This window comes from Glandiceps talaboti, chromosome 12, assembly GCF_964340395.1.
Source record: "Glandiceps talaboti chromosome 12, keGlaTala1.1, whole genome shotgun sequence".
In the NCBI taxonomy this organism is placed as follows: domain Eukaryota; kingdom Metazoa; phylum Hemichordata; class Enteropneusta; family Spengelidae; genus Glandiceps; species Glandiceps talaboti.
Window position 1 is genome coordinate 9,235,640 of NC_135560.1, and position 14,601 is coordinate 9,250,240.

A 14,601-nucleotide genomic window follows, 5' to 3' on the forward strand; every position below is an offset into this window, starting at 1 on the left:
AAATGATGTAGGCTTGGTGTTTCACTCATGCAACATGACAGTTAATAAACACCCTCACACAACTACTAATGCAAAAGAAACAATTACATAGGTGCCGTGTACTGTGGGGATGCAGAAGTAGTCAAGTTGAAATGTTGATTATCAGTTAGAAAATAAACAATTGAACCCATTAAAATCATCAAGTCCACGTGTAATGTTTTCATTAGAAGCCTGTTTTCACTGCACTGTGAAAGAATAGCAATGCTTATCAGTGTTCAATGTGATTGGGCAATGGATCCTGCTGTGTTTATTGTGTATTTGTTATTGTTAGTCTAGAGTTGAAATGTGTCTATCTTTGTGTTTATCTACAAAAATGTAACGTACATGTACAACCTGAGTGAAACACCAAGCCAACATCATTTTAGCTGTATTTTCATATTTTTTTGTTTTGCAGCAAAATAAGCAAATCTAAGTCTTTTAATAGTGAAAGTTTCCAGATTTACACTATGTTTAATGTCAGACGTAATTGTTCTTCCTGGGAGTCAATAGTTTTTTGTCATTTTCTTTACATGTCACATAAATACAGGAGACAGTCTTTCTTTCAATACTTATTTTCTGTTTTCTTTTTATGTCAAATGAATAATGGGGAAGTGTTGATTGCTATGAATAAAGTCTAATTAGTTCACAATGGGATCAAATTAAAGGAACTAATGATGACGTCTGTACGTTTATATTCTTTTCAGAAATTGTTTCCTGGAAAAAAATTCGCACTATAGATTATATCAATGCTGAAAAATCTTCCAAGTAACTGTACATTTGGTCAATATTATTTTTAAAAATGCAATTTGAGTAATGAATATGGTTTGGAGAAAATAATATGAAGGTGAACGATTTGTAATACATGGAAATGAAAAAATTTAAAGTTAGGTTTATGTCTATACTGACCTGGTGAAGCAATTCTTGGTCTCAAACTGAGTCAGGAGAAGTGGGATGTCCCAAACGTTCTTGACCAAATTATCATCAGCAATGTCAAATTAGAAACCAAACACTCATTTAGAGAGTTATTTCAGCAAACCTTATAAGGGGCAAGCATTTATTGAGGAGGTGGCAAAGGGGCATATAATCTCATTGACTTTAAGAGACAAGTGACGGAAAAGTTAGGGTGTATTCGCACGTACATCCATGTCATAGGTTAGTGCTGAAGAGATACATCAAACCATCACATCAACACTCCACAGTACCTCACACAGGCCCCCTCTGTCAGAACAATCTCTGTCTATACCTAGAAATGAAATGGTGAACAAAAATCGTGCAGTGACAGCACTAACTTAGAACTGTATTAGCCTTCAAATTACACAGTAATACTTGTGAAAACAAGGAGAATATTGAAACAACACTCACTGCCACCAGTTCACTGACTGTTTCCAGAAAGGTAAACAGTAATCTGCGACCTCCCTCTGCATGGAATGCTCAGGACAACGGAAGAAGAGTCAAATTCATCTCAATTATTTAACAAAATTGTCCTCCCATGCTGAGTGTAAGATGAGTAAGATGGAAATGATGTCGGTTCCATGATACTGACAAAAGTTCATCCAGTTGGTAACTATGTAACTCAACCATTATCACAACTTGTGCTTGTACACTTGATAGGCATGTTATGATAAGACAGAAATTACCATTAACTTTATGAACATTATCAATATAATACCATTTACTGCAAATAATATTTATGACTGACACAAGACCAGTAATTACGTTAAAAATAAGATTTCACCACATGAAAATTCGGAATGATTTGAAATGCGACTTTTATAACAAACTAGGAGTCTTCTTTATATCAGGCCATGGCTATTACAATATTAAATGGAGATGATTCACTTGTTTGTAATGTTCTTCCAGTCCTGGAATGTCCTAAAGATGTCAGGAACATGTGTATTACATATTCAATTACTGCTTTATAGCCCATTCTCCTTATGCTCTGTATCTCCTGATATAATTTAAGCTGTTGCTTGGTCATTAAAAGTGGAAGATGATAAAGACCAAATTTCTGCCACTCACCAGTTAATATCTTTTGACACTGAACAAACTTTCACACTGGCTAAACGCTTTCTGCTTTACAGAATGCACTCCTCACACCATGAGTCAATTTCTTCTCACATTGAACACACTCTACACACTAACTAATGACTTTCTGGCAACACTGAACAAACTTTATGTACTATATTCACTTAGTGGTCAATTTACTCTACATAACATGGGACAAATGCCACACACTCACAAGTCAGTTTCTTATCACTAAAGAAACTCATCAAACTCAATCATCCTGTCCTAAACACTGAACCAATTCCACTCACTAGTCACTTTCTTCAATCAATGAACCAACACTCTACACTCACTAGTTCATTCTTTCAAACAATAAACAAAACTTTCTACACTCACTACTCAATTTCTTGAAATATCAAACAACTCCACAAACTCACTGGTCAATTTCTTCCATCATTGAACAAACTCTACACTTATCGCAAGTCATGTTCTGCAAACATTGAACAAACTCCTTACACTCACTAGTCAACTTCTTCTATCATTGAATGAACTACCTACACTCACTAGTCAATATCTTCCATCATTGAATGAACTGCCTACACCAACCTAGTCAATATCTTTTATTATTGAATGAACTGCCTACACCCATCGTCAATATCTTTTTTATCATTGAAGGAACTACCTACACTCACTAGTCAAGTTCTTCTATGACAGAACAAACACCATACTCACTAGTCAAATTCATCATTCACTAGTCAATTTTTTCTATCATTGAACAAACTCCCCACACTCACTAAATGTGTAGCTACCTTCTTGAAACATTTAAGCCAATCTGGTGTACATGTACATGTATATATGTTTGTACGTGTTTTACTGTCGTTCTTGGGGTGGAGAAGGGAAATTTTTATTTTTTAAACCCACATTTCTGACACTATGATTAATTGATTGAAATGAAACAACCATGTCTATGTTACACTGTATCAGTTCTGGTTGAAAATTCACATACATGCATGTACTTTGCAGAAAATGCATTCTGGAAACAATTTGTACAATTTTCAATTGCACTACCTCTACATTGTATTTCTATTTGGTGTAATTTACTTTCAAAACATCTTTCAAAGACAACACATCTTTTCGGTCCTCAATGTATGTTGTATCCTACAGCGTGACAGTCTCCATCACATTTCTTGAGATCTTTTATTTTGTAGAAATCAAAAGTTTTCAAGTATTAAAACGAGAAAAATCATAACTTTTAATTTTATCTAACTTTTAACTTTATCTACATCATTAGTGCGGCCTGCTCATCACAAGACGTGGCTGTCTTGGATTTTAAAAATTAGAAGGTTTAACCAAATTTTTTTGCATATTCATATAAAACTTTATCCATATCATACTGGGTTATTTGATTATTCTCATCAGTTTATGAAGGTCACAACAGATAAAAAGGTCCTCATATTTTATTTTTACGAGTTGTGGTTATCAAAGTACTGACTAGTCAACGACTTTAACCTACTGATAAATAATGATTTGATGAGTGACAGCTCACATGTATGATACTGTATGATTATAACACACATGCAGACACACAGACACATACATACATCATGTATACATGTACGCACACACAATACAACAGTTGCTCGGGCCTTCAGCCCTCGATATCAGTATGCGATTATAGTAGTGTTGTGCCGGATCCGAGCGCGGTGAAGACTTAAGTTTAGATAAAACGTAGGAAAAAGGTGCGAGCGACTGTCGACAGTCTATACACACAGACACGCACACATACGGTATATTTGCGTACACATATGTACATGTAAACATTAATGCATACATAACATATGTTGATTACTATATATCATTATTTCGGTTACTCTTTCATACAGTCATTCATATTATACATTCATGCACTATACATATATACAAATAGAGTGAATCACTGTTGTACACACAACAGACATTTGCTTCAAAAAAAACCAAACCTGAAATGTCTTTCTTGTCACCAAATATCCATCCACCATATTGTGGTTCCGATCACGCTGAAAAATGTCCCTATTTGTGTATGTATCATTTTGAAACAAGCACCGAACCTGTATGCTTTCCAATAATGTGTGAGTCCATTTACAAACACGATACATATGTTTGACATTTCTATGAACAAGCCCCCAGGAAAGAGGTTCAATATTCACATTTATGGTTTCATCTTTGCGAAATATACAGGTAGACCATATGATAAAACCATAGATCTCGGTGCAGTTTTTGGGTGTTTTTTTTTAATATTGTGATATATATATATACGACCCTAGGTATTCACTCACAAATATGTGAAAATGCAAGACTAACAGCTACATGTACTGTCTGGTTGTATGCAATGAACATGTATGAAACAGTGGCACGTATTCCCTGAACACACTGAGCATACCAAATCAAATGTTGTATTGAACTGTTTATCCAACTGTTGTAGTGTAGTCTAAAATATTAGCTCGTCAACCACCACATTTCAATTCCCTTATAAACTGATTTCAGAAGTCTGAATTGTTTATCACATAGTTTCATTATTCGTATTGAAAGATTACAAATTCCTTCATGAAAATGTGACTTAACTTTTTGTCTGATCACGAAAGGTATTCATGTTTTTTTTCCACAACATGATACCTTTAAACCTGTGATTCAGAGGTTTTGCTGTAGTCACATTTGTCACTAACTTACAAAACATCGCATGCATACAACATGTCATGTTTACAGTAGCTGGAATTTTCAATTTACAATTCTTTTGTCAACGAACAGTTTTCTATAATTACCTTAGTTTGAAATACAATTCCTAGACTACGGTTGTATATTATACAGTAAGTTCAATCACTGATGACTACCATACAAAATGTGAATGACACAAATGGCAACAAAAAACTGAAAAAAGTTATGAAATTTATATAGTCTAAGCTAGTAAAATGACACTTAAAATTGAAATCATAAATACATCAAAGTTTGACCAGCATCATTGCAAAATTTCAACAAAACAGCAACAAAGGTCAAAAAAGTTGTGAAATTTATAGAGTTAAAACAACAATAAAATTGGAATCATCACCATATCCAAAGGTTGACCCGTATCATTGCAAAATTTGAACAAACATTGAAAAGTTCATGAAATTCTGTTTGTATTTAAGTTCACAAGATTACACTGCAATGCAGTGAATTAGCCGGCAGCAAGTGATGCACTTAACTCAGTACATAACACAAATTGTGGGTGATCATATTGCATTCTGACCATGTTGTCACTTCCTGACTGGCAGCAAGCTGGTAAATTTGATTGCAAGGATCTTCCACACCATTGTACAACAATGATGACCTTACTAAGGACACTATTAAACTATGCAACATGGCTGCTTTAAGTTTAACAGACATATGTAGTCTAGTTCCTGACGACTGTGTTCCGATTTTACACTGTGTTATCTTCACACATTACATCTAGTCAATGTCGTTACTCTCGCACAGAATTCTGTGCTCCCCCCCCTACAGTGTTCATATAAACGTGATAACGTTGTCGCATCCCTACATGATGTACTGGAGATGGAGGTCAGTTTTTAAGTTTTTACATTTTTACTTCACAGCTATATCAAATAAATATTAATGTGCGATGACGACAGCCTGTCAGTTTGTGATAGATTATCACTGACATCACTGATATGTGCCGTTTGCGCTTCGCCCAGCATGGGATTTAACCACATTTACACCTAGAGTAACGACACTGACTAGACGTAATATGGGGAGATAACGCAGCATAAAATCAGAACACGGTCGTCAGGAACTAGACTAAAATGTACATGTATCCTGCTAAATGTCATCATTTCATTTTTGTCCTACATTTTGAATTCAAATGCTGTGTTCTTCCTGAACAAGAGCATTACAGATTTGTGATTACCAAGTTTATGATAACACTGCGTTTTCTCAATGATGAACATAACCATCTAGCCTGAAAAATCCAGACGTTCCTTCCGCGGACCAACAGCTAGACCTTTCACACTAATAACCATCCAAAACTCTAAATTTGTCTGCACTATTATTCATAGCAGCCATCAAAATATCAAATACTCCCTCCAAATATCAAACCAACAACTGCACATGGTGTTACTGGGGTGTGTGTGACACCATATATACATCTACCTTCCCACCTCCTTGTGAAACATTTCAAGGGAGAACATGTACCGTATTTACTTTCATGTACCAGGTAAACAGAAATGAACAAACAAGACAAAAATAGAACTAAATATTACCTCAACAGTTTTGAAATCTGATTTACATTTTGAAGCACTTGACAAAACAGAAGCAATATGGACTTATGGAGTGTAAAGTGTAATTCAAACACAGACTAACTAACTAGTACGTACTGCGCATACACTGGCAACATGTCAGCTACCAGCACCTCTACTACATACATTATGTACTAACTCACTTACACACACAGATTTTATTTGATCACAAATAATTATAACGATCTCCTCAAACACTTGAACAAATACTATGGGTTCAACTAGGGAAACGAACATACAATTGTACTACAACAAGTGCTATGACAGTTCAATGGTGCATGAAAACAACTCACATTTGATATTACAACACATGTATCAGCAATACCCGGGGCGTCATTTCAAAACACTCCACATGTTCTATTGCTTAAGTACTAGTAGACAAGTTGTTATCTAACCTGTAGCAAATATTGTTGGTTATCTTAGAACTAAAGAGATGCCTTGATTTGGACATTTCAGGAGTCAATACAATACATTTGTGTATGAATGATCACCCCAGAAGAAAGATAATCACTTTTGGCTACATCATGTATTCTGGTACCGGGTAATCGCTCTGAGTGTGCGTAACAGCAAAACTGATTCACTCTCAATGGGGTTTATAGAAACCTATACTTTGCTGCGCTATAATCTAATTTCTCTATAACTTGTCTGTATCCATGTCTACAAAGAATATAGACAGGGAGACGCCTTCTCCTTGAACATTCCCCTATTTCTTCCATACATTCTTAGTGCCCTTTATATAAATCTTTACCACAAAAGAAGTTCAACTAAACTCAAAAACTTGCACAAACCATTGACTATATTTCAGCATATATATTTTTTATATTATTTACGGTATGCCCTTTGCTAGTTCCGACTCCAGGGCATCTAAATAAAAATGTATGAGTGGATTTACATAGTTTTATTGATACATTCACCTGACGTCCTAGCCCACACGACAACCTTAATATGATACTGCTATATTTAAGTGTTTCGATTTCACCTCCCCAACTTTGTCATGATGCTATAAAGTGTAAGGATATCACCAATCTTAACATACACAAATTTCAACTTCACCAGTGGATGCCAGTATTGTTATTATTGTTTGCACAAGTGAACACTGTTTGTAGTTTCTTTGTTATTGATACACAAAACCTCTCCTATACACTTAGCAAAGACAAAAAGGAACAACCATATGTTTTTTCCATGTGAAATTAGAAAGTGTATGTAGCATATGCTTTCATTGTGTTAGGTGAAGGTTAGAAAAACACACGCTATAAAGGCTTTCCTGTGGTACAGACTTACTCTCCAGAGAATAATTATCCACTAGAAAAGAGAAATTTGGCAAATAAGTATGGTTTGCAGACTGTCAGAGGAACCCTCGATGGATTACACGTCCTCTTTGATAACTCACCAATTCCTCTTTGATAACTCACCAATTACGTTGAATTGTGACAATCCACGTCACCAGAAGATAGATAGCAGCTAATATCAGAATCAATACAGGCAATGATAAGATTACCCTTGATAGTGGGACACAACAAGACAACACACACAGTCAGATGATTATCCCATTGTCCATGTCATTTTGCTCCATTTGCTCTACGTTTACAAAATCCTATCTCATTAAAGTACTCACATCTGGACTTATACCTTTCCACTTTATGCCATACAGCATTTAAAACTGGATTCAAATTACAGTGATGATCAATGTCAGAAATAATGAGTGTTCACATAATTACTAACTTTTACAGACACCCCTTTTCCTAGGTTTGGTTTTAATATTATACTTGCAGTTGAACAGTATCGTTTGCGATTTAATTTTTCTAAAATAAAATAATGGTCAGCCATCTTGTTTCCATTACATTTCATCACTAACATGTATGTAAGCATTATAATAGGTATTGGTAAAACGTTGGGGTTTGTTTTTACGATTGTCCTAGAAATGAGATATCAGTAAAATGGGCAAATAGAAATTATGTGCAAAAGAGAAAGAAATGCATGGTACTTGACATTTGCAGCATTTCAAATGTACTTCAACTATTTCCAAACCTTTTTAAGTCTAAACATTTTACTTTACCTTATTCATTGTAATAATTGACTTGATTTGACTTTAACTCTAATAAATGATGAATTTGATCAGTTTCAGGAAACATTTCAACAGCACAACGCCTTGAGTATATAACAAGTTACATGGCCCCACCCCCCACCCCCACCCTACCAGTCCTCTTCATCATCTGAACCAGCAGTAACTGCGGTACAAGTGATCAACATGATCAATGTAATAAAAATTATTCACACACCACATAAGCCCAGAGTATATAGTATCCCCCCCCCCCCCACCTTCCTTCCCTTCTCATTCCCCATCACTATTTATAGTTTTGTTCACTACATCATACTTTCATACTGATGGTGAATATCTCCTGTACTCAAATATTAATATGTGATAATACCTGATACATTTATAAATATTTCAAAAGTACTAACGTCAGGATAATATGAAAATTGAATGGATCCTGAAAGGACACACTGCATACAACATGTACATTATTGAGTCACGGCATTTGCTGATAAACATAGTGAGAGAAAAACATTGTGAAGTTGTGCCGTATTATAAATAATCTTTACAATATATTGGAATTCAATAATCCTTGCAGTGGTAAGTACAGGTGTTCCAGCACTCCCTACAACATTCTCAAAGTTCAAGAGTTATTACGAGGTCATTGCATGGTATAGCTCTTAGCAGAAATCGATTTCTCTAGATTGTGTTCATACATTTGTTGTAATATTTCTCAGAAATTGAAGTTAGCTATAATATTCATTTTCAGTATATATACTCTTGCTTTCAATATTGGGGAATAGTATTAGTAATACCTCACTGATACAGATGTACACCAAAACCATCTCTACTTTTACAATCACCCTCTCAGAGACCTGGTGTTTCACTCAACATGGAAGGCTGTGTGTTTCTTGTTTAAATTACATGAAGACCATAGACACACAACTGCCTTGACACATACAGAAGGTTCCTGGAGAGTTTATCTCCAAACTTCCTTTGAGGCAGAGTGATGTAAAATAAGATAGAGAAGTCACTCTTGTTTATTCAGACCTCAAACCATTTTATATTCCTACATCCTACTTGTAAGGGAAGTCATGGGCAACCTTCTTCTTTTTTTTTGACTGCAAATTTCCAAGTGGCAAAGAGTAGTTTACAGGTTATGTATGACAGCTGTACAGTGTAACTTAACTCCAACGAAAGACAAATTTCCTGAGGACATGAAAAGCAACACTCCAGCCATGAAACTAACTCTTGGTTGCTCACAATCGTAGGTGTGATTAGACACTATGATGTGTACATATACAATGTATATGTATTAAAGTATAAATACAACACACATGGACAACAAGAACAACTTACAACACCTTCATCTTCTGCATATTGTGAAGTTGCCATCAAAGGGACTTATCTTGAAGTATTGAAGTACATGTAAATTCAAAAATCTTTCACTCTCATTGTATTCATGACTTTCGACAACAAAGGAATTGTTAAAGTGTACCTATTCTGTGATACTTTTACAGGAATAATGAAGAAGAAGAAGAAGAAGAAGAAGAAGAAGAAGAAGAAGTTATTTTATTTTGCCTCTAATGATAAATTAATTCAACTAAAAGTCAGTACCAAAACAACAAATGCTTAAACTGTTATACAACACACAACAATCTATGCCAAAGATCATACCCGTAGGAATCAAGAAGCATAACATCTGACATGAATGTGTGTACTATCATCCTACTGTTTCTGAATGCCTTCACATAGAGTGACACTGATACATTTTGATATGTTGCAAGGCCACAGCGGTGCGCTTTGGCAGGGAAAACTTACAAGGCAAATAACTAGCATTTTGTGATTACGCACACTGGCTGATCTTCCTGTATCATTTGATACAAGTGATCGACAAAGAAATTATACCTTCCAAAGTCTCTCAGAAAACAAGTTTCACAGCAAGAGTCTGCCCGTCTGAGTGCATCAATGACAGGCTGTTTGTCTCCTAAAACTGTGTTTGTCTCCTAAAACTGCTTCCTTGACAATCTCAAAACCAACAAAAACTAGTAGAACAAAAGTGAAGCTGATGTCATCCTAGGTGCATGTACCACAAAAGATACACAAAATCCATTTTCACCACCCCATCTCTGCTATTGCATGTGCAATCTCTCTGAAATAGAGCTCTAAAAATTGCCAGATCTTGTTGAGATCTGTTTTACTGGAATGAGGCACCATAGGTATAAAGTGAACAAAGTTGGGAGCTTCACATCTCTTGATACCCTGCCAAAACAATAGTGAAGCCAACAGTGGGGCTCTTCATTTTACCATTGTTAACTTTCCCATGATGCTTTGCCCAAGTCCACAGCAGGTCGCTTTGCTCCCAGATTTAGCAATCTTATAACTCTGTTTTAGAGAGGCTGTACGCTGCGAGGTTGACGAAAATGACTTTTCTGGGCTTCATAAGCATTCAAGGTTCACTATTTTCCATAATACCACTAGTGTATTCTTTGCCATCATCACCATATCATATCATATCATATCATATCATATCATGCCATGCCATTATCTTTGTGTAAGTTCTCAATACCACTAGCATAATCTTTGCCATTTTCACCATATCATATCATATCATGCCATGCCATTATCTTTGTGCAAGTTCTCAAATGATAGCATTTACATAATACCTGGCAAATAATACCAAATCATACCTTCTTCTTTTTAATATTTTACCACAAAATGTACAAAATTGCCTTGACAATAACAAAACCAACAAAAATTGAAGCTGATGTCATATTAGCTACATATGCCACGAAAGATACACAAAATCCATTTTCACCACCCCATCGAATTTTATAGTCATATTTCAGTGAGTTTTGTTTGCCAGTGGCTAGACTCTCTCACCAGTCCCCAGGAGCAGCACTAGAAAATGCGTTTTGTATGTACCGATATCTACTGCATAACTGTACTCAAATATCCTTGTACTGTGGGCAGTCATTGACTACATAGGGCTAATCATTTGTTGACGTTTTGCTGTGATGCTCCATGTTACTGCAATGCTCCACGTCAATGAATGATTAGCTCTATGTAGTGGATGAGGGCCCACAACATAAGGATATTTGAGCACAACAATTATAGATATTGGTACATACAAAACAGCCCTTTTAGTGATGCTCCCATGGACTGGTGTGAGAGTCTACCTAGTGGCATGGTATGTCATGACATATGTATGACTGTTGAAACCTAGAAAATAGTGATTTCTGTCAGTATGTTGTGTTGCCTACTAAGAGTATGCGCTTGCGCGCATTGTTTTACCATCCCTATTCTTTATGGCATCTTTAAAATCAATTCTAAAACTATTAACAGGCTTAGGTCAACGCTTTATCTACATAACAGTACCAGAAATGACACTGATGAGAAATCTCAAATACACACCATAATCTACATGTACTAACATCTGTTGTCAACAAACTGATTATACAAATTAATATACAAATTAACAACCCTGGTTACACAAAATTTCAAGGGAATATTTCATCCTTTACGAAACAGAGGTCATTACTTCTTTGAAAACATTCCACAGCTTTCACGGATACAAGTCTCAACATTCAAACATAGTCATTTCTAAACTGGACACTTGCCAAAATAAAATGAATAAGTATGACAACAGTAGGCGTTTATCGGGAAGTATGCTGGTCATGAAGTAATGACTCCTGTACCTATTTCAGTATTGGGGTTTCCCTTGTCCTCAATATTTACAAAAATAATATGACTTTAATCATATTTTTATAACTTTCACTCCCTAGTTTTCATCACTCCTTCTTCACATATCAATTTATTAGTAGTAATAGTATACTGTTATATTAGATGCGTCATGAGTTTGGTCTATACGCATGTAAATCATCAAAACCAGTTTCATGGATTGCGTCATCTGATCTTTTCTATTTTTAACCATAAACAATAACTGGGACACCAGACTGTCACGGACTGTATTGCAAGTTATATTATATTTATTACGTGGATGATGGACCTGTTTGGGTAATATTTGAATTCCATGCTTGAGTTACGGCCACAATCATTCTTTTTTTCACATATAACTTTGTTCAAAGCTTGGCTAGACAACTGGTTTTCACATCAAAATTCTAATCTCAAGCCAACACATGACATCATGCCTTTCAACTGTTTACTGTCCAATTAAATTTTATACCAGATCTTCAATGTTCGTAATTTTGTTTCTTTGTAATTTACTGTTTACTTACGCGCAAATAATTAATGCTAATGTACATACATATTAATACATCATAGCCTCATGACTGGGTGCAATTTACTAATGTGTTTTTGTTATCGGTTATTGATGTCAAAAAACCCAATCAATCATAGAAAGAATTACATGTATTTGATGCAATTACTGGAGTCTGTCTCTCTCGATTTTACTTCTTTACACAATGTCGTAAAAACCTTTGCCTTAGATTTAAAATTATATTAGTCTGCCATTACTTATAAATTACTCAATTTGATAATCTAACACAAACAACATCTCTTTACCCTGTATGTCAGGGTTCTGAAGTGTCCCTCCGTCAAGGTCAGTGTGTTTTGTCACAGAAAGGCTATGTCGCCAGGTGACAACTTCTACTGTTATCTGGCTACTTTTATTGTCATCGGCTGAAGGAGAGAGTAAAGGAGGACAGGGTGTTGTTGTATACACCCACCTTAATATAATAATACGACTTCACATATGGAACAATAATTAAAGCTGTATGACAATTTTGATAATTTTTTGTGATCACAACACATGGCAAGGACTCACCAACATCAGCATCCCATATACCTTATTTGTATATGGTTCAAGAAGGAATGCTGTACATACACATCATACAAATTTATGCGTTAAAAAACAGGGGTCACTGAATTTCGTGACTAAAACATGGTTTTATAAAGACCTCGTGACCTACATCTTTAAATACCTCTACATATATTTCAAACTAAAACTTGCTTTGCTTCTCAATAACATGTGTGCAACACTCTTAACCCATGCGCTATTTGATGCATATCATTACAAACCCAGCCTCTGTTTCAGTCTAAAATCTAGCATGACCTAGAATAGAAGCATAAACTTTACAACTACATCTGGAGGAAAGTAGTCTGTTTATTTCCTCTGATCTCTGAACCAACAATGTACAGTTCACTACCCTACAGACACATATAATGCTTGAGGAAATTCAAAATGAAGTCATTAATATTGCTTCAGGAGACTTCTGTATACATCACGTAAGGCTGGTACAAAGTACGAAGCTTTCATTAGATTACTGCATTGTATTACAAACAAAAGGTGATATACAAGTCCAGTGCTCTGACAGAACCACTTATCAAATTGGTTCTATGTTGACAATATCATGGAACTTTCAAAGCATAATTCCTCAAATATAGGAAAAGGAACTACAAGGAGGAGTAAATAACCAAATGATTTTGGGTGGACTGTTTAGTGTCATCTGACCCATACTTGTCAGTAAGTCTACTGAATATTCAAAGCCACACACACCTTAAAGGGACACAGGCCAAGTTTAGACGGTTTTTGGATTTGGTGGTTGAAATGAAATACTTACGTAAAACCATCACGAAACTAATAAAGTATAGTGTTTACAACGATTCATGACTTCGATGTAGTTAAATATCATCTTCTGACGCTGCTAGCACAGCTAAAAGATTTGCGACAAATCGCCGGCGGCAAAACCTTGCAGCCATCTCACCATTGTACGTTCAGAGAATTTGAATGTTATCACGTGATAACGACAACAAACTTCCGTGACGTCAAGATGGTAATTTATGCTGTGACCCATGACCCTCTTGAAAAACAATGGAAGCTGCTGACCTTGCCGACGCAATGTAAGTGTGGTGAATTTTCTCTCTACGGATCTAGGTTTCTGTCCATTCTTATATTTTATCTTGTATGACCCAGTATTGTTCGTTTTATTCTTTATTTTCTCATGGGGTTTGCAAAGAAAAACAACGAGCGTAGGACCGAGAGCGACGTAGCGAAAGCGCTACGTGTGTGTTGTTCGCGCTAGCTGTCAGTGTCAGCTGGTCGATTACTTCATAGACACAATTTGTTTATCTTTAGTTACAACTTACATGTAATTGTGGCGTCCACCTCGACGGCCGCATTCGCGCAGATGTAAATCTATTTTGGCATAGCTAGCATTGGGGAAATTTACATGTGATTGACTGATAAGTACAAAGCTAGAAGCTGTTCACAGCCTGTTA